Here is a 21,388-nt window from a genome sequence, read left to right on the forward strand (position 1 = left end):
CTCCTGTCCTCACTGCTCCAGCCTCTTATATACCGGAGGGGAGGCTGCGGGCTGGAGGCCAGGTGCTCCCTACTGGCTGCTGTACTGAGGGGAGGGGATGATCCCTCTACTACTACTACTACTGTACACTACTGCTACACCTAATACTACTCCTCCTGTCCTCACTGCTCCAGCCTCTTATATACCGGAGGGGAGGCTGCGGGCTGGAGGCCAGGTGCTCCCTACTGGCTGCTGTACTGAGGGGAGGGGATGATCCCTCTACTACTACTACTGTACACTACTGCTACACCTAATACTACTCCTCCTGTCCTCACTGCTCCAGCCTCTTATATACCGGAGGGGAGGCTGCGGGCTGGAGGCCAGGTGCTCCCTACTGGCTGCTGTACTGAGGGGAGGGGATGATCCCTCTACTACTACTACTACAACTGTACACTACTGCTACACCTAATACTACTCCTCCTGTCCTCACTGCTCCAGCCTCTTATATACCGGAGGGGAGGCTGCGGGCTGGAGGCCAGGTGCTCCCTACTGGCTGCTGTACTGAGGGGAGGGGATGATCCCTCTACTACTACTACTACTGTACACTACTGCTACACCTAATACTACTCCTCCTGTCCTCACTGCTCCAGCCTCTTATATACCGGAGGGGAGGCTGCGGGCTGGAGGCCAGGTGCTCCCTACTGGCTGCTGTACTGAGGGGAGGGGATGATCCCTCTACTACTACTACTACTACTGTACACTACTGCTACACCTAATACTACTCCTCCTGTCCTCACTGCTCCAGCCTCTTATATACCGGAGGGGAGGCTGCGGGCTGGAGGCCAGGTGCTCCCTACTGGCTGCTGTACTGAGGGGAGGGGATGATCCCTCTACTACTACTACTACTACTACTGTACACTACTGCTACACCTAATACTACTGCTACCTCTGCTTATTCTACTAATACTACTAATATCATATAAGTACTATCCCCAGGCATTGTTCTGCTACTGTTTTTGCCTTAAAATACTCATGTTACTACTACAGCTGCTAAACCTTATAGTAATAATTGCAGTACTAATATTTCTGCTACTTCATAAACTGCTGCTACAAATACCAGTACTGTAACATGATGTTATTACTATTAGTATTACTAGTGGTTTACATTTATGCCAGTAATGCTAACAGTATGGTTAAAACCACAAATTCTGCTAGTAAGGAAAAAGTATGGTATAATTCATGTTACTAGTGATGGTTTATACTTGCACCACTAATGCTACAAGTAATGGTTCAGTAACTACTAATACTGGTAATGTACCCTGCAACCATTACTACAAGTACTACTGTACCTACTAATACTAGTAATGTACCCTGCAACCATGACTTCAAGTACTACTGTAGCTACTAATACTGGTAATGTACCCTGCTACCAATACTACAAGTACTACTGTAACTGCTAATACTGGTGAGGTACCCTGTTACCGTTAGTAAAAGTACTACTGTGACTACTAATACTGGTAATGTACCCTGCTACCATTACTACAAGTACTACTGTACCTACTAATACTAGTAATGTACCCTGCAACCATGACTTCAAGTACTACTGTACCTACTAATACTGGTAATGTACCCTGCTACTATTACTAGAAGTACTACTGTAGCTACTAATACTGGTAATGTACCCTGCTACCAATACTACAAGTACTACTGTAACTGCTAATACTGGTGAGGTACCCTGTTACCGTTAGTAAAAGTACTACTGTGACTACTAATACTGGTAATGTACCCTGCTACCATTACTACAAGTACTACTGTAGCTACTAATACTGGTAATGTAGCCTGCTACCATGACTACAAGTACTACTGTGACTACTAATACTGGTAAAGTACCCTGCTGCCATTACTAGAAGGACTACTGTAACTACTAATACTGGTAATGTACCCTGCTACCATGACTACAAGTACTACTGTAACTGCTAATACCGGTAATGTACCCTGCTACCATTACTAGAAGTACTGCTGTAGCTACTAATACTGGTAAAGTGCCCGGCTACCATTACTACAAGTAGTACTGTAGCTACTAATCCTGTAAATGTGCCCTGCTACCATTTCTACAAGTACTACTGTAACTACTAATACCGGTAATGTACCCTGCTACCATTACTAAAAGTACTACTGTAACTACTAATACTGGTAATGTACCCTGCTACCATTACTAAAAGTACGACTGTGACTACTAATGCTAGTAATTTACCCTGCTACCATTACTAGCAGTACTACTGTAACTACTAATACTGGTAATGCACCCAGCTACTATTACTAGAAGTACTACTGCAGCTACTAATACTGGTAATGTACCCTGCTACTATGACTACAAGTACTACTGTAACTACTAATACTGGCAATATAATCTGCTACCATTACCACAAACAAATACTACTGTAGCTACTAATACTTGTAATGTGCCCTGCTACCATTACTACAAGTACTACTGTAACTACTAATACCGGTAATGTACCCTGCTACCATTACTAAAAGTACTACTGTAACTACTAATACAGGTAATGTGCCCTGCTACCATTACTAAAAGTACTACTGTGACTACTAATGCTAGTAATTTACCCTGCTACCATTACTAGCAGTACTACTGTAATTACTAATACTGGTAATGTACCCTGCTACCATTACTAGAAGTACTACTGTAGCTATTAATACTGGAAATACACCCAGCTACTATTACTAGAAGTACTACTGCAGCTACTAATACTGGTAATGTATCCTGCTACCATTACTACAAGTACTATTGTAACTACTAATACTGGTAATGTACCCTGCTACTTTGACTACAAGTACTACTGTAACTACTAATACTGGCAATATAATCTGCTACCATTACCACAAACAAATACTACTGTAGCTACTAATACTTGTAATGTGACCTGCTACCATTACTACAAGTACTACTGTAACTACTAATACTGGTAATGTACCCTGCTACCATGACTACAAGTACTACTGTAGCTACTAATACTGGTAATGCGCCCTGCTACCATTACTAGACATACTACTTTAACTACTAATACAGGTATTGTACCCTGCTACCATGACTACAAGTACTACTGTAACTGCTAATACTGGTAATGTACCCTGCTACCATTACTAGAAGTACTGCTGTAACTACTAATACTGGTAATGCACCTGCTACCATTACTACAAGTACTACTGTGACTACTAATACTGGTAAAGTACCCTGATACCATTACTACAAGTACTACTGTAACTACTAATACTGGTAATGTACCCTGCTACCATTACTACAAGTACTACTGTAGCTACTAATCCTGTAAATGTGCCCTGCTACCATTACTACAAGTACTACTGTAACTACTAATACAGGTAAAGTACCCTGCTACTATCACTAGAAGAACTACTGTGACTACTAATACTAGTAATGCAACCTGATACCATTACTAGAACTACTACTGTAACTACTTATACTGGTAATTTACCCTGCTACCATTACTACAAGTACTACTGTAGCTACTAATACTGGTAATGTACCCTACTACCATTACTAGAAGAACTACTGCAGCTACTAATACTGCTAATGTACCCTGCTACCATTACTACAAGTACTACTGTAACTTCTAATACTGATAATGTACTCTGTGACCATTACTAGAAGTACTACTGTAACTAATAACACTGGTAATGTACCCAGCTACCATTACTAGAAGTACTACTGTAACTACTAATACTGGCAATATAATCTGCTACCATTACTACAAACAAATACTACTGTAGCTACTAATACTTGTAATGTGACCTGCTACCATTACTACAAGTACTACTGTAACTACTAATACTGGTAATGTACGCCGCTACCATGACTACAAGTACTACTGTAACTACTAATACTGGTAATGTACGCCGCTACCATGACTACAAGTACTACTGTAGCTACTAATACTGGTAATGCGCCCTGCTACCATTACTAGACATACTACTTTAACTACTAATACAGGTATTGTACCCTGCTATCATGACTACAAGTACTACTGTGACTACTAATACTGGTAAAGTACCCTGCTGCCATTACTAGAAGTACTACTGTAACTACTAATACTGGTAATGTACCCTGATACCATTACTACAAGTTCTATTGTAACTACTAATACTGTTAATGTACCCTGCTACCATTACTACAAGTACTACTGTAGCTACTAATACAGGTAATGTGCCCTGCTACCATGACTACAAGTACTACTGTAGCTACTAATCCTGTAAATGTGCCCTGCTACCATTACTACAAGTACTACTGTAACTACTAATACTAGTAATGCAACCTGATACCATTACTAGAACTACTACTGTAACTACTTATACTGGTAATTTACCTTGCTACCATTACTACAAGTACTACTGTAGCTACTAATACTGGTAATGTACCCTGCTACCATGACTGCAAGTACTACTGTAACTACTAATACTGGTAATGTACCCTGCTACCATTACTAGAAGTACTACTGTAGCTACTAAAACTAGTGAGGTACCCTGTTACCGTTAGTAAAAGTACTACTGTGACTACTAATACTGGTAAAGTACCCTGCTGCCATTACTAGAAGTACTACTGTAACTACTAATACTGGTAATGTACCCTGATACCATTACTACAAGTTCTATTGTAACTACTAATACTGTTAATGTACCCTGCTACCATTGCTACAAGTACTACTGTAGCTACTAATACAGGTAATGTGCCCTGCTACCATGACTACAAGTACTACTGTAGCTACTAATCCTGTAAATGTGCCCTGCTACCATTACTACAAGTACTACTGTAACTACTAATACTAGTAATGCAACCTGATACCATTACTAGAACTACTACTGTAACTACTTATACTGGTAATTTACCTTGCTACCATTACTACAAGTACTACTGTAGCTACTAATACTGGTAATGTACCCTGCTACCATGACTGCAAGTACTACTGTAACTACTAATACTGGTAATGCACCCTGCGACCATTACTAGAAGTTCTACTGTAACTGCTAATACTGGTAATGTACCCTGCTACTATTACTACAAGTACAACTGTAACTACTAATACTGGTAATGTACCCTGCTGCCATTACTACAAGTACTACTGTAACTACTAATACTGGTAATGTACCCTGCTACCATTACTACAAGTACTACTGTAACTGCTAATACCGGTAATGTACCCTGCTACCATTACTACAAGTACTACTGTAACTACTAATACTGGTAATGTACCCTGCTGCCATTACTACAAGTACTACTGTAGCTACTAATACTGGTAATGTACCCTGCTACCATTACTACAAGTACTACTGTAACTGCTAATACCGGTAATGTACCCTGCTACCATTACTACAAGTACTACTGCAACTGCTAATACTGGTAATGTATACTGCTACCATTACTAGAAGTACTACTGTAGCTACTAATACTGGTAATGTACCCTGCTACCATTACTACAAGTACTACTGTAACTACTAATACTGGTGATGTACCCTGCTACCATTACTACAAGTACTACTGTAACTGCTAATACCGGTAATGTACCCTGGTACTATTACTAGAAGTGCTAATGTATTTACTAATACTGGTAATGTACCCTGCTACCAATACTACAAGTACTACTGTAACTACTAATACTGGTAATGCACCTGCTACCATGACTACAAGTACTACTGTAACTACTAATACTGGTAATGTATCCTGCTACCATGACTACAAGTACTACTGTAACTACTAATATTGTAATGTGACCTGCTACCATTACTACAAGTACTACTGTAACTACTAATACGGGTAATTTACCCTGCTACCATTACTAGACGTACTACTGTAACTACTAATATAGGTAATGTGCCCTGCTACCAATACTACAAGTACTAGTGTAACTACTAAAACTGGTAATGTACCCTGCTACCATTACTAGAAGTACTATTGTAACTACTAATACTAGCAATGTACCCTGCTACTATTACTACAAGTACTACTGTAGCTACTAACACTGGCAATGTACCCTGCTACCATGACTACAAGTACTACTGTAACTGCTAATACCGGTAATGTACCCTGCTACCATTACTAGAAATACTACTGTAGTTACTAATACTGGCAATGAACCCTGCTACTATTACTACAAGTACTACTGTAGCTACTAATACTGATAATGTACTCTGTGACCATTACTAGAAGTACTACTGTAACTAATAACACTGGCAATGTACTCTGCTACCATTACTAGAAGTACTACTGTAGCTACTCATACCGCTAATGCGCTCTGCTACCATGACTACAAGTACTCCTGTAACTGCTAATACCGGTAATGTACCCTGCTACCATTACTAGAAGTACTACTGCAGCTACTAATACTGGTAATGTACCCTGCTACCATTACTAGAAGTACTACTGTGACTACTAATACTGGTAATGTACCCTGCTACCATTACTAGAAGTACTACTGTGACTACTAATACTGGTAATGTATACTGCTACTATTACTAGAAGTACTACTGTAACTACTAATACTGGTAATGCGCTCTGCTACCATTACTACAAGTACTACTGTAGCTACTAATACTGGTAATGTACCCTGCTACCATTACTACAAGTACAACTGTAACTACTAATACTGGTAATGTACCCTACTACCATTACTAGAAGTACAACTGTAACTACTAATACTGGTAATGTACCCTGCTACCATTACTACAAGTACAACTGTAACTACTAATACTGGTAATGTACCCTGCTACCATTACTACAAGTACAACTGTAACTACTAATACTGGTAATGTACCCTGCTACCATTACTACAAGTACTACTGTAACTACTAATACTAGTAATCTACCCTGCTACCATTACTGGAAGTACTACTGTAGCCTTTATGAGAAAGTGAGAGGTGTTGTGTGGGAAAACCGCTATATGTCTTACAGGCAGATGAAATACATGTGGTAAAAGCCTTGGGTTTGTCTGCAGTAACTCTTGGGTTACTGCAGACATATAGTAAGCAGGAATAGTCTGTTTTGTCTGTGTTGGCCTAGCTAACACAGACACATTGGTAATGTCCGTACTGGGCCTGCTTATTATGGGGTAGGGGTAGGCTGGTAGTGGGACTCCTACTCCACCCGGGCTTCGGTCCTGGGCTTTTGTATAGCCCACAGGTGCGGGTCACAGGTCTCGTTAGGGTCTGATTTAGTCTGCAGGCCAGAAGCAGTAGGAGAGGCCCTACCTGGAGAGCTGAAGGCGAGATTGCATTCTCACAGCAAAGGTAACTGAGGGTCTCCTGTCCTGCTGCTGGCCAAGAGCGTGTGCCAGGCAGCCTGGTACCCGGATAGCTAGGGTCCGCCAAATGTGTTAGACAGCGCCTAGCCGGGCAGGAATTACTTTTATAATGTTTTTGCATGTGCCTAAGCCAAGGCTGAATTTGTGTTCTGTTTTGCAAGTGTGAATAAACACTTAAGTTGGACTTTAAACCTGCGTTTGTCACTGCTTCCTGCACTGCTACCTGTCAACTACCAGAGCAATTCCCCACACCACTAACACTGGTAATGTACCCTGCTACCATGACTGCAAGTACTACTGTAACTACTAATACTGGTAATGTACCCTGCTACCATGACTGCAAGTACTACTGTAACTACTAATACTGGTAATGTACCCTGCTACCATTACTACAAGTACTACTGTAACTACTAATACTGGTAATGTACCCTGCTACCATTACTACAAGTACTACTGTAACTACTAATACTGGTAATGTACCCTGCTACCATTACTACAAGTACTACTGTAACTACTAATACTGGTAATGTACCCTGCTACCATTACTACAAGTACAACTGTAACTACTAATACTGGTAATGTACCCTGCTACCATTACTACAAGTACAACTGTAACTACTAATACTGGTAATGTACCCTGCTACCATTACTACAAGTACAACTGTAACTACTAATACTGGTAATGTACCCTGCTACCATTACTACAAGTACAACTGTAACTACTAATACTGGTAATGTACCCTGCTACCATTACTACAAGTACAACTGTAACTACTAATACTGGTAATGTACCCTGCTACCATTACTACAAGTACAACTGTAACTACTAATACTGGTAATGTACCCTGCTACCATTACTACAAGTACAACTGTAACTACTAATACTGGTAATGTACCCTGCTACCATTACTACAAGTACAACTGTAACTACTAATACTGGTAATGTACCCTGCTACCATTACTACAAGTACAACTGTAACTACTAATACTGGTAATGTACCCTGCTACCATTACTACAAGTACAACTGTAACTACTAATACTGGTAATGTACCCTGCTACCATTACTACAAGTACAACTGTAACTACTAATACTGGTAATGTACCCTGCTACCATTACTACAAGTACAACTGTAACTACTAATACTGGTAATGTACCCTGCTACCATTACTACAAGTACAACTGTAACTACTAATACTGGTAATGTACCCTGCTACCATTACTACAAGTACAACTGTAACTACTAATACTGGTAATGTACCCTGCTACCATTACTACAAGTACAACTGTAACTACTAATACTGGTAATGTACCCTGCTACCATTACTACAAGTACAACTGTAACTACTAATACTGGTAATGTACCCTGCTACCATTACTACAAGTACAACTGTAACTACTAATACTGGTAATGTACCCTGCTACCATTACTACAAGTACAACTGTAACTACTAATACTGGTAATGTACCCTGCTACCATTACTACAAGTACAACTGTAACTACTAATACTGGTAATGTACCCTGCTACCATTACTACAAGTACAACTGTAACTACTAATACTGGTAATGTACCCTGCTACCATTACTACAAGTACAACTGTAACTACTAATACTGGTAATGTACCCTGCTACCATTACTACAAGTACAACTGTAACTACTAATACTGGTAATGTACCCTGCTACCATTACTACAAGTACAACTGTAACTACTAATACTGGTAATGTACCCTGCTACCATTACTACAAGTACAACTGTAACTACTAATACTGGTAATGTACCCTGCTACCATTACTACAAGTACAACTGTAACTACTAATACTGGTAATGTACCCTGCTACCATTACTACAAGTACAACTGTAACTACTAATACTGGTAATGTACCCTGCTACCATTACTACAAGTACAACTGTAACTACTAATACTGGTAATGTACCCTGCTACCATTACTACAAGTACAACTGTAACTACTAATACTGGTAATGTACCCTGCTACCATTACTACAAGTACAACTGTAACTACTAATACTGGTAATGTACCCTGCTACCATTACTACAAGTACAACTGTAACTACTAATACTGGTAATGTACCCTGCTACCATTACTACAAGTACAACTGTAACTACTAATACTGGTAATGTACCCTGCTACCATTACTACAAGTACAACTGTAACTACTAATACTGGTAATGTACCCTGCTACCATTACTACAAGTACAACTGTAACTACTAATACTGGTAATGTACCCTGCTACCATTACTACAAGTACAACTGTAACTACTAATACTGGTAATGTACCCTGCTACCATTACTACAAGTACAACTGTAACTACTAATACTGGTAATGTACCCTGCTACCATTACTACAAGTACAACTGTAACTACTAATACTGGTAATGTACCCTGCTACCATTACTACAAGTACAACTGTAACTACTAATACTGGTAATGTACCCTGCTACCATTACTACAAGTACAACTGTAACTACTAATACTGGTAATGTACCCTGCTACCATTACTACAAGTACAACTGTAACTACTAATACTGGTAATGTACCCTGCTACCATTACTACAAGTACAACTGTAACTACTAATACTGGTAATGTACCCTGCTACCATTACTACAAGTACAACTGTAACTACTAATACTGGTAATGTACCCTGCTACCATTACTACAAGTACAACTGTAACTACTAATACTGGTAATGTACCCTGCTACCATTACTACAAGTACAACTGTAACTACTAATACTGGTAATGTACCCTGCTACCATTACTACAAGTACAACTGTAACTACTAATACTGGTAATGTACCCTGCTACCATTACTACAAGTACAACTGTAACTACTAATACTGGTAATGTACCCTGCTACCATTACTACAAGTACAACTGTAACTACTAATACTGGTAATGTACCCTGCTACCATTACTACAAGTACAACTGTAACTACTAATACTGGTAATGTACCCTGCTACCATTACTACAAGTACAACTGTAACTACTAATACTGGTAATGTACCCTGCTACCATTACTACAAGTACAACTGTAACTACTAATACTGGTAATGTACCCTGCTACCATTACTACAAGTACAACTGTAACTACTAATACTGGTAATGTACCCTGCTACCATTACTACAAGTACAACTGTAACTACTAATACTGGTAATGTACCCTGCTACCATTACTACAAGTACTACTGTAGTAACCAATACTGGTAAAGTGCCCTGCTACCATTACTACTAATACTAGCATTGTGTCCTGCTGCCATAACTGGTAGTACAATTATCACCTCTTTGATATATGTACAGCCGGTATAACCTGGGGATCTCCTGTATATAATGATATATGTACAGCCGGTATAACCTGGGGATCTCCTGTATATAATGATATATGTACAGCCGGTATAACCTGGGGATCTCCTGTATATAACGATATATGTACAGCCGGTATAACCTGGGGATCTCCTGTATATAACGATATATGTACAGCCGGTATAACCTGGGGATCTCCTGTATATAACGATATATGTACAGCCGGTATAACCTGGGGATCTCCTGTATATAACGATATATGTACAGCCGGTATAACCTGGGGATCTCCTGTATATAACGATATATGTACAGCCGGTATAACCTGGGGATCCCTCCTAGTCTCTGGATGATACCCCCCAGGCCCCTGTGCTGCTGATACTTCCCTGATACTTGGTGTGGAGCTGTGACATGAGATGTGATGCTTGGCTCCCCGCTATCAGTACCACGGCCAGCGGCCACTCTCCAGCCCCAGTATCTCTAGTAACTGGGAGGAAGCAGCTGTCAGGATCATGTTACTGGACAGTGGTGATAGTCAAAGGGGAGGGGCTGTGACACCTGACAGGTTACACCATAGACAGAGCAGAACTGCAGCAGCTCCTCACAAGTGTGTAACTATTACTAGGAATCTCTTCTCCATACAAGGAGCCTGCGATTGCCTGCAGGTGTCAGCCAGGATGCTACACACACACAGTCTTGTACCAATCTACCTACAGGAGGTGATATGTATGTGTAATGTGTACAGTACAGCCAGTCACAGGAGACGCCCCCTACAGGAGGTGATATGTATGTGTAGTGTGTATAGTGCAGCCAGTCACAGGAGACGCCCCCTACAGGAGGTGATATGTATGTGTAGTGTGTATAGTACAGCCAGTCACAGGAGACGCCCCCTACAGGTGGTGATATGTATGTGTAGTGTGTATAGTACAGCCAGTCACAGGAGACGCCCCCTACAGGTGGTGATATGTATGTGTAGTGTGTATAGTACAGCCAGTCACAGGAGACGCCCCCTACAGGTGGTGATATGTATGTGTAGTGTGTATAGTACAGCCAGTCACGGGAGACGCCCCCTACAGGAGGTGATATGTATGTGTAGTGTGTATAGTACAGCCAGTCACAGGAGGCGCCCCCTACAGGTGGTGATATGTATGTGTAGTGTGTATAGTACAGCCAGTCACAGGAGACGCCCCCTACAGGTGGTGATATGTATGTGTAGTGTGTATAGTACAGCCAGTCACAGAAGAGGCCCCCTACAGGAGGTGATATGTATGTGTAGTGTGTATAGTACAGCCAGTCACAGGAGACGCCCCCTACAGGAGGTGATATGTATGTGTAGTGTGTATAGTGCAGCCAGTCACAGGAGGCACCCCCTACAGGAGGTGATATGTATGTGTAGTGTGTATAGTGCAGCCAGTCACAGGAGGCGCCCCCTACAGGAGGTGATATGTATGTGTAGTGTGTATAGTGCAGCCAGTCACAGGAGGCGCCCCCTACAGGAGGTGATATGTATGTGTAGTGTGTATAGTGCAGCCAGTCACAGGAGGCGCCCCCTACAGGAGGTGATATGTATGTGTAGTGTGTATAGTGCAGCCAGTCACAGGAGGCGCCCCCTACAGGTGGTGATATGCATGTGTAGTGTGTATAGTACAGCCAGTCACAGGAGGCGCCCCCTACAGGAGGTGATATGTATGTGTAGTGTGTATAGTACAGCCAGTCACAGGAGGCGCCCCCTACAGGAGGTGATATGTATGTGTAGTGTGTGTAGTGCAGCCAGTCACGGGAGACGCCCCCTACAGGTGGTGATATGTATGTGTAGTGTGTGTAGTGCAGCCAGTCACAGGAGGCGCCCCCTACAGGAGGTGATATGTATGTGTAGTGTGTGTAGTGCAGCCAGTCACGGGAGACGCCCCCTACAGGTGGTGATATGTATGTGTAGTGTGTGTAGTACAGCCAGTCACAGGAGGCGCCCCCTACAGGTGGTGATATGTATGTGTAGTGTGTATAGTACAGCCAGTCACAGGAGACGCCCCCTACAGGTGGTGATATGTATGTGTAGTGTGTATAGTGCAGCCAGTCACGGGAGGCGCCCCCTACAGGAGGTGATATGTATGTGTAGTGTGTATAGTACAGCCAGTCACGGGAGGCGCCCCCTACAGGTGGTGATATGTATGTGTAGTGTGTATAGTGCAGCCAGTCACAGGAGGCGCCCCCTACAGGAGGTGATATGTATGTGTAGTGTGTACAGTACAGCCAGTCACAGGAGACGCCCCCTACAGGAGGTGATATGTATGTGTAGTGTGTATAGTACAGCCAGTCACAGGAGACGCCCCCTACAGCAGGTGATATGTATGTGTAGTGTGTATAGTGCAGCCAGTCACAGGAGACGCCCCCTACAGGAGGTGATATGTATGTGTAGTGTGTATAGTGCAGCCAGTCACAGGAGGCGCCCCCTACAGGAGGTGATATGTATGTGTAGTGTGTATAGTGCAGCCAGTCACAGGAGACGCCCCCTACAGGTGGTGATATGTATGTGTAGTGTGTATAGTACAGCCAGTCACAGGAGGCGCCCCCTACAGGTGGTGATATGTATGTGTAGTGTGTATAGTACAGCCAGTCACAGGAGGCGCCCCCTACAGGTGGTGATATGTATGTGTAGTGTGTATAGTACAGCCAGTCACAGGAGGCGCCCCCTACAGGTGGTAAAATGTATGTGTAGTGTGTATAGTGCAGCCAGTCACAGGAGGCGCCCCCTACAGGAGGTGATATGTATGTGTAGTGTGTATAGTGCGGTCTCTTCTCTATCGCTTCCTTTGTGCGCCTGTGACGTAGAACGTTATTTTGAGACCTCAGGTGGGTTTGTCGGATTGTGTATGTATGGATTAACCCCGTGCGCGCTGGCCAGTGTGTCACAGAGAGACGATTCACTGCTGCGTATTTGCTTTTACGTATCAGGAAACAACAGTTCATTGATTCGCCTTCGGCCTCTCCAGGTGTTTCTTTGGGACGTAGCGGAGGAATCTCTTGTGTCTGTCACATTGTCGCCTGTGTGGGGGCTCTCGGTATGGTGAGTAGATGATGGGTGAACGGGATCTCATTTCCCTCCCAAAAACCACTTCTATGTAAGACATGGGGTGAGACTGGAGCTCTGTGTCCCCTGCCCCCACCCCTCCTGCGCCTCCTCCTCCCCGTCCTCCTATGCTGCAGGGATGGAGCCTGGTCCCAGCCGCTGGAAGTAATATCTCCATTTATTCTCACGCATTGCCTTGTATCGCCACCTAGTGGTTACACCTGGGAGTGCACATCCCACCAGTCTGCACCCACCAGTCTGCACCCACCAGTCTGCACCCACCAGTCTGCACCCACAGCTCTGCACCCACAGCTCTGCACCCACAGCTCTGCACCCACAGCTCTGCACCCAACGCCCTATACCCACCGCTCTGCACCCAACGCTCTGCACCCACCACCCTGCACCCACTGCTCTGCACCCACCGTCCTGCACCCTTAAAGGTAATGCCGTAAGGTCTTTTAAATCATCACAAATAAGGACCAGAAAAACCCAAACCGACACCATGAGAACTCCAAAAAATAGTTCTGAAATATTCTACTGAGGAGAGAGAAATCTCTGGGAAATATTTGGGCCCCGATCAGTGTGATCCCCTGGTCACCAGAGCCGCCTCCTGCTGCAGCTTCACAGGCTGTTACACTTCCCCCTTTACAGCACCTATGGGGGCGGAGTTCTGAGGGAGCAGACATGGAGATAGTGTAACAGCCTGTGAAGCTACAGCACAGAAGGGCTCTGGTACCTCCCTTTAGAGCCCTTCTGTCTCTGTAGCATAATTCTCAATGTTGAGGGAGAGAAAGGAGACCATGGGTGACACATGAGAAGATGCCGCAGTCCCGGTCCTGGATCTATCACAATGGATTTTGAAGATTTCCTTTAAGAGATCGGATATGCATTAAAGGGATATTAGCATCTATTAAACACAAGACTCGCCCCATCCAGCAGCCACCTAGTGGCAGGACACCTGTACTGCAGTCATGCCCCGCACAGGGCACAGCAGTGTTACCCATGCTCCAGGCGCCTGTACAGGGAATGAGCCCCCCATATTATACTCCCACACATTCCTTCTGGTTTTGGGGAATTTCCTAAAATTAGTGTCCTCCCCCTCCCTCCTTTATACAGAAGTGCAGACAATGTGACTAGCGGGAAGCGCGGGGCAGACGTCACCTCACAATAGTCACTACCTGCCAATCACCAGAAGAGGAGAAGCTGCTGCAGCGCTCGGGGTCTCCATTACCGCCGTGTAATTATTTTCTGCTTGTTTTAACAAGTTGTCACCGACCAATTGACAGGGAGAAGTCAGGGGTCAAAGGCCAAAGCATCAGCCGTTCCGCACAATGTAACATCAGGATGGAATATGAGGACCTGCACCTCAATCATAGACCAGATGACACTATGTACAATCCGCTCAGCTCCTCCTGCTCTATAACATGCTGCCTGCAGATAGGACACTATGTACAATCCGCTCATCTCCTCCTGCTCTATAACATGCTGCCTGCAGATAGGACACTATGTACAATCTGCTCATCTCCTCCTGCTCTATAACATGCTGCCTGCAGATAGGACACTATGTACAATCCGCTCATCTCCTCCTGCTCTATAACATGCTGCCTGCAGATAGGACACTATGTACAATCCGCTCAGCTCCTCCTGCTCTATAACATGCTGCCTGCAGATAGGACACTATGTACAATCCGCTCAGCTCCTCCTGCTCTATAACATGCTGCCTGCAGATAGGACACTATGTACAATCTGCTCATCTCCTCCTGCTCTATAACATGCTGCCTGCAGATAGGACACTATGTACAATCTGCTCAGCTCCTCCTGCTCTATAACATGCTGCCTGCAGATAGGACACTATGTACAATCCGCTCAGCTCCTCCTGCTCTATAACATGCTGCCTGCAGATAGGATACTATGTACAATCCGCTCATCTCCTCCTGCTCTATAACATGCTGCCTGCAGATAGGACACTATGTACAATCTGCTCATCTCCTCCTGCTCTATAACATGCTGCCTGCAGATAGGACACTATGTACAATCTGCTCAGCTCCTCCTGCTCTATAACATGTTTCCTGCAGATAGGACACTATGTACAATCTGCTCAGCTCCTTGTGCTCTATAACATGCTGCCTGCAGATAGGACACTATGTACAATCTGCTCAGCTCCTCCTGCTCTATAACATGCTGCCTGCAGATAGGACACTATGTACAATCTGCTCCACTCCTCCTGCTCTATAACATGCTGCCTGCAGATAGGACACTATGTACAATCTGCTCAGCTCCTCCTGCTCTATAACATGCTGCCTGCAGATAGGACACTATGTACAATCTGCTCAGCTCTTCTGTTCTATAACATGCTGCCTGCAGATAGGACACTATATACAATCTGCTCAGCTCCTCCTGCTCTATAACATGCTGCCTGCAGATAGGACACTATGTACAATCTGCTCAGCTCTTCTGTTCTATAACATGCTGCCTGCAGATAGGACACTATATACAATCTGCTCAGCTCCTCCTGCTCTATAACATGCTGCCTGCAGATAGGACACTATGTACAATCTGCTCAGCTCCTCCTGCTCTATAACATGCTGCCTGCAGATAGGACACTATGTACAATCCGCTCAGCTCCTCCTGCTCTATAACATGCTGCCTGCAGATAGGACACTGTGTACAATTTGCTCAGCTCCTCCTGCTCTATAACATGCTGCCTGCAGATAGGACACTATGTACAATATGCTCAGCTCCTCCTGCTCTATAACATGCTGCCTGCAGATAAGACACTATGTACAATCTGCTCAGCTCCTCCTGCTCTATAACATGCTGCCTGCAGATAGGACACTATATACAATCTGCTCAGCTCCTCCTGCTCTATAACATGCTGTCTGCAGATAGGACACTATGTACAATCTGCTCAGCTCCTCCTGCTCTATAACATGCTGCTTGCAGATAGGACACTATGTACAATATGCTCCACTCCTCCTGCTCTATAACATGCTGCCTGCAGATAGGACACTATGTACAATCTGCTCAGCTCCTCCTGCTCTATAACATGCTGCCTGCAGATAGGACACTATGTACAATCTGTTCAGCTCTTCTGTTCTATAACATGCTGCCTGCAGATAGGACACTATATACAATCTGCTCAGCTCCTCCTGCTCTATAACATGCTGCCTGCAGATAGGACACTATGTACAATCTGCTCAGCTCCTCCTGCTCTATAACATGTTTCCTGCAGATAGGACACTATGTACAATCTGCTCAGCTCCTCCTGCTCTATAACATGCTGCCTGCAGATAGGACACTATGTACAATCTGCTCAGCTCCTCCTGCTCTATAACATGCTGCTTGCAATACTACTGGATTATCTGCAACACTACCGAATTATCTTCATCACTACTGGATTATCTAGCGCAGATTGAAGGCATTACATCAGTTTTCATATAACTGCGCCATAGATTTAAGTTTCTCAACATTGTCAAGATCCCTGCTTGCTGTCAGTGAATAAGAAGTAGAACTATTTCTATGAAAAGCTGGTGCTTTGCTACAAGTGCATCTAGTGTAGTCACATTTTACTGCACTGATACACTGTAACAAACTTTCTAGACAGGAGAGTGCAGCTGTTACGATCTCACAGAGGATTGTCCTTGCTGGATACAATTGTAACAGACCCTCTGCTGTGAGAAGTCACGACTAATGTTACATCCACCTGCTGCAGGTCTAGGGCTCAGGTTGGTCATGTCTGTGTGTTTGGTGGGTAAAGGGGGTTACAGGTAATGTCTTCTATCCACTGATACGTACAGATGTAGCAGAGCTGAGTGTGACAGACGCAGCACAAGACATGGCAGCACCGGGAGGTTTTACATAGGACTGCAGATTCACTTCATACAGAGAAATCCACAAGTACATAACTGGCTCTGCTATATCAGCTATGCCTAATAACCTACTCAGCTCTGCTACATTAGCTATGTAATAACCTACTCAGCACTGCTACATCAGCTATGCCTAATAACCTACTCAGCTCTGCTACATCAGCTATGCCTAATAACCTACTCAGCTCTGCTACATTAGCTATGTAATAACCTACTCAGCTCTGCTACATTAGCTATGTAATAACCTACTCAGCTCTGTTACATCAGCTATGCCTAATAACCTACTCAGCTCTGCTACATCAGCTATGCCTAATAACCTACTCAGCACTGCTACATCAGCTATACCTAATAACGTACTCAGCTCTGCTACATCAGCTATGTCTAAATAACCTACTCAGCTCTGCTACATCAGCTATGCCTAATAACCTACTCAGCTCTGCTACATCAGCTATACCTAATAACCTACTCAGCTCTGCTACATCAGCTATGCCTAATAACCTACTCAGCATTGCTACATCAGCTATGTAATAACCTACTCAGCTCTGCTACATCAGCTATGCCTAATAACCTACTCAGCTCTGCTACATCAGCTATGCCTAATAACCTACTCAGCTCTGCTACATCAGCTATGCCTAATAACCTACTCAGCTCTGCTACATCAGCTATGCCTAATAACCTACTCAGCTCTGCTACATCAGCTATGTAATAACCTACTCAGCTCTGCTACATCAGCTATGTCTAATAACCTACTCAGCCCTGCTACTCGGCCACTGATTACATCCGATACCTTGTAGCCAGCGCATCATACGTTCGGCCATGAGAGGGTTAATCTCCGTGATTTCAGGAATCCCGGATCTGAGAGACTCAGGAAATTCATCTGCAATTATTTTTTTTCCTTTTCTCACAAAATTATCAACCAAAAATTTTCAAAAACGATCTCACAGTCAGAATGCGGGAGCGGAGCCATCACCTCCGGGCGATACAGATGTAGCAGAGCCGACACCACCGGACACTGCAGCCGCTGCACAACCCTCACTGTCTGACACTTTTCTACAATGCAGGATTTTTGTGACCCAGAAACGTCACAAAAAGCAAAACTGCCCCGACATCATCCGCTCAGAGGGCAAAGTGCACTGAGTACACGGCACAGCAGCGAGTACACGGCACGGCAGCGAGTACACGGCACGGCAGCGAGTACACGGCACGGCAAAAAGTACACGGCACAGAGTACAAGGCACGGCACCGAGTACATGGCACAGCACTGAGTACACGGCACAGAGGACACAGCACTGAGTACATGGCACAGCACTGAGTACACGGCACAGAGGACACAGCACCGAGTACACGGCGCGGCAACGAGTACACGGCGCGGCAACGAGTACACGGCGCGGCAACGAGTACACGGCGCGGCAACGAGTACACGGCACAGCACTGACTACATGGCACAGCACTGACTACATGGCACAGCACCGACTACATGGCACAGCACCGACTACATGGCACAGCACCAAGTACACATCACAGCACCGAGTACACGGCACAGAGTACACAGCACAGCACCAAGTACACAGCATTGAGTACATGGCACAGCACCAAGTACACGGCACAGCACTGAGTATAAGGCACAGCACCGAGTACACGGCATCGAGTACCTGGCACAGCACCGAGTACACGGCACAGAGTACACAGCACAGCACCAAGTACACAGCATTGAGTACATGGCACAGCACCAAGTACACGGCACAGAACTGAGTATAAGGCACAGCACCGAGTACACGGCATCGAGTACACGGCACAGCACCGAGTACATGCCCCCTCTCACCTGCACAATACTCATAGTAATTCGTATAATAATATCAACATTAATGCAGAAACATCACAGAAAAACTAAATTAATCAAAAGAAATAAATATTTTTTACTATTTTTATTTTTTTCTGTTTTTGTAAAAAATTCTTCCATTTTTCGGCCTGAAATTGTTTAGTAAAATGAGGTTTTCCTGCTTCTTCCTTCTCTCATCCTGAAATCTTTCCTGTTTCCCTTTCTCCCTGATTTTTCTTTCTTTTCTCCATAACTTTTCCTTTTCCGCTATTTTTCCCATTTTGCAGTCATGTTCCTTCTTCTGGTGGTAGCCCCCAGTGATGTCCCTCCCCTCAGGAGCAGCTCAGGTACATGGGGCAGGTAGGTGGCTGCGGGGGCACTTACCTTCAGCAGGAGCAGCACTTGACTTCTGAAGGGGATCAATAAGATTGTGGCAATTTTTCAAAGCAGTCAGTGACAAAGCAAACAATCCAGCATTTTATAGAATGAAAACTTGTGCGGGTCCCCACCCCCAGTGACTGCAGCTAATGAATATTCACAGCAGCTGATAGGGATGGGGGGGTCCTGCAGCCACAGCGCCCCCTCCCCCTGCACAAGGGGCTCCGCTGCTCCTTATTCTTATCAGCTTCCCTGGCTGCAGTGTAACTCCTCAGATACATGGGGCACAGGGTCACCCCCAGGAAGGGCACAGGGTCACCCCCAGGATCAGCACATGGGTCACAGTGTCACCCCCAGGATCAGCACAAGGGGCACAGGGTCACCCCCAGGATCAGCACAAGGGGCACAGGGTCACTCCCAGGAAGGGCACAGGGTCACCCCCAGGATCAGCACAAGGGGCACAGGGTCACCCCCAGGATCAGCACATGAGTCACAGTGTCACCTTCAGAATCAGCACATGCGGCACAGGGTCCCCTCCAGGATAGGCACAGGGTCACCCCCAGGATCAGCACAAGGGGCACAGGGTCATCCCCAGGAAGGGCACAGGGTTACCCCAGGATCAGCACATGGGGCACAGGGTCACCCCCAAGATCAGTACATGGGGCACAGGGTCACCCCCAGGAAGGGCACAGGGTCACCCCCAGGAAGGGCACAGGGTCACCCCCAGGAAGGGCACAGGGTTATCCCTAGAATCAGCACAAGGGGCACAGGGTCACCCCCAAGATCAGTACATGGGGCACAGGGTCACCCCCAGGAAGGGCACAGGGTCACCCCCAGGATCAGCACATGGGGCACAGGGTCACCCCCAGGAAGTGCACAGGGTCACCCCCAGGAAGGGCACAGGTTACCCCTAGGATCAGCACATGGGGCACAGGGTGACCCCCAGGATCAGCACATGGGGTACAGGGTGACCCCCAGGATCAGCGCATGGTGCATAGGGTCACCCCCAGGATCAGCTCATGGGGCACAGGGTCACTCCCAGGATCAGTACATGGGGCACAGGGTCACCCCCAGGATCAGTACATGGGGCACAGGGTCACCCCCAGGATCAGTACATGGAGCACAGGGTCACCCCCAGGATTAGCACATGGGGCACAGGGTCACCCCCAGGATCAGCACATGGGGCACAGGGTCACCCCCAGGATCAGTACATGGGGCACAGGGTCACCCCCAGGATCAGCACATGGGGCACAGGGTCACCCCCAGGATCAGCACATGGGGCACAGGGTCACCCCCAGGATCAGCACATGGGGCACAGTGTCACCCCCAGGATCGTCAGACAGAGGGGTCTGTCTGGTCAGATCTGATATCTGGGGTGCACAGGAGCATGGGGGTTCAGCCTGCTGCCAGTCCTAGTAGCGTTGGCACCCCCTATAAGGCAGCTGCCAGGGGGCTCCTGCTGCTAATCCTGCAGAGTGCAGACACTGGTTGGGACTCCGGGTTGCGCTGGCAGAGACCCCCATAGAGGTAAGGTAGGTCCTCCGGGCATGGGTACCTGGTGCGGGCACACACCTTGGCACCATCATCCCCGGTATAATTTCCTGTGTACCAGGGCACTGTCTATATTGGACCG

At 45.2% G+C, this 21,388-nt stretch overlaps 1 protein-coding gene and 1 long non-coding RNA gene across 4 annotated transcripts in view; one reads left to right on the forward strand and one right to left on the reverse strand.

Moving 5' to 3' along the window:
* Positions 1 to 19,854, reverse strand: part of CYP26B1 (cytochrome P450 family 26 subfamily B member 1) — a 63,130-nt gene extending 43,276 nt beyond the window's left edge. Inside the window, exon 1 of the mRNA XM_072126391.1 lies at positions 19,762 to 19,854. The gene's annotated coding sequence lies outside the window, so the exon portion shown is untranslated. The remainder of the gene's footprint in view (positions 1 to 19,761) is intronic.
* LOC140083599 (uncharacterized) overlaps positions 13,583 to 21,388 on the forward strand; it is a 61,543-nt gene continuing 53,737 nt past the window's right edge. For 2 of the 3 annotated variants that reach the window (XR_011849944.1, XR_011849942.1), the window contains exon 1: positions 21,171 to 21,282. This is a non-coding gene — a long non-coding RNA (uncharacterized lncRNA). Of the gene's footprint in view, positions 13,690 to 21,170; positions 21,283 to 21,388 lie in introns of those variants that run through there. The other variant, XR_011849943.1, reaches the window with a different exon arrangement.

The sequence above is a fragment of the Engystomops pustulosus genome, chromosome 1 (assembly GCF_040894005.1).
Source record: "Engystomops pustulosus chromosome 1, aEngPut4.maternal, whole genome shotgun sequence".
Lineage (NCBI taxonomy): Eukaryota > Metazoa > Chordata > Amphibia > Anura > Leptodactylidae > Engystomops > Engystomops pustulosus.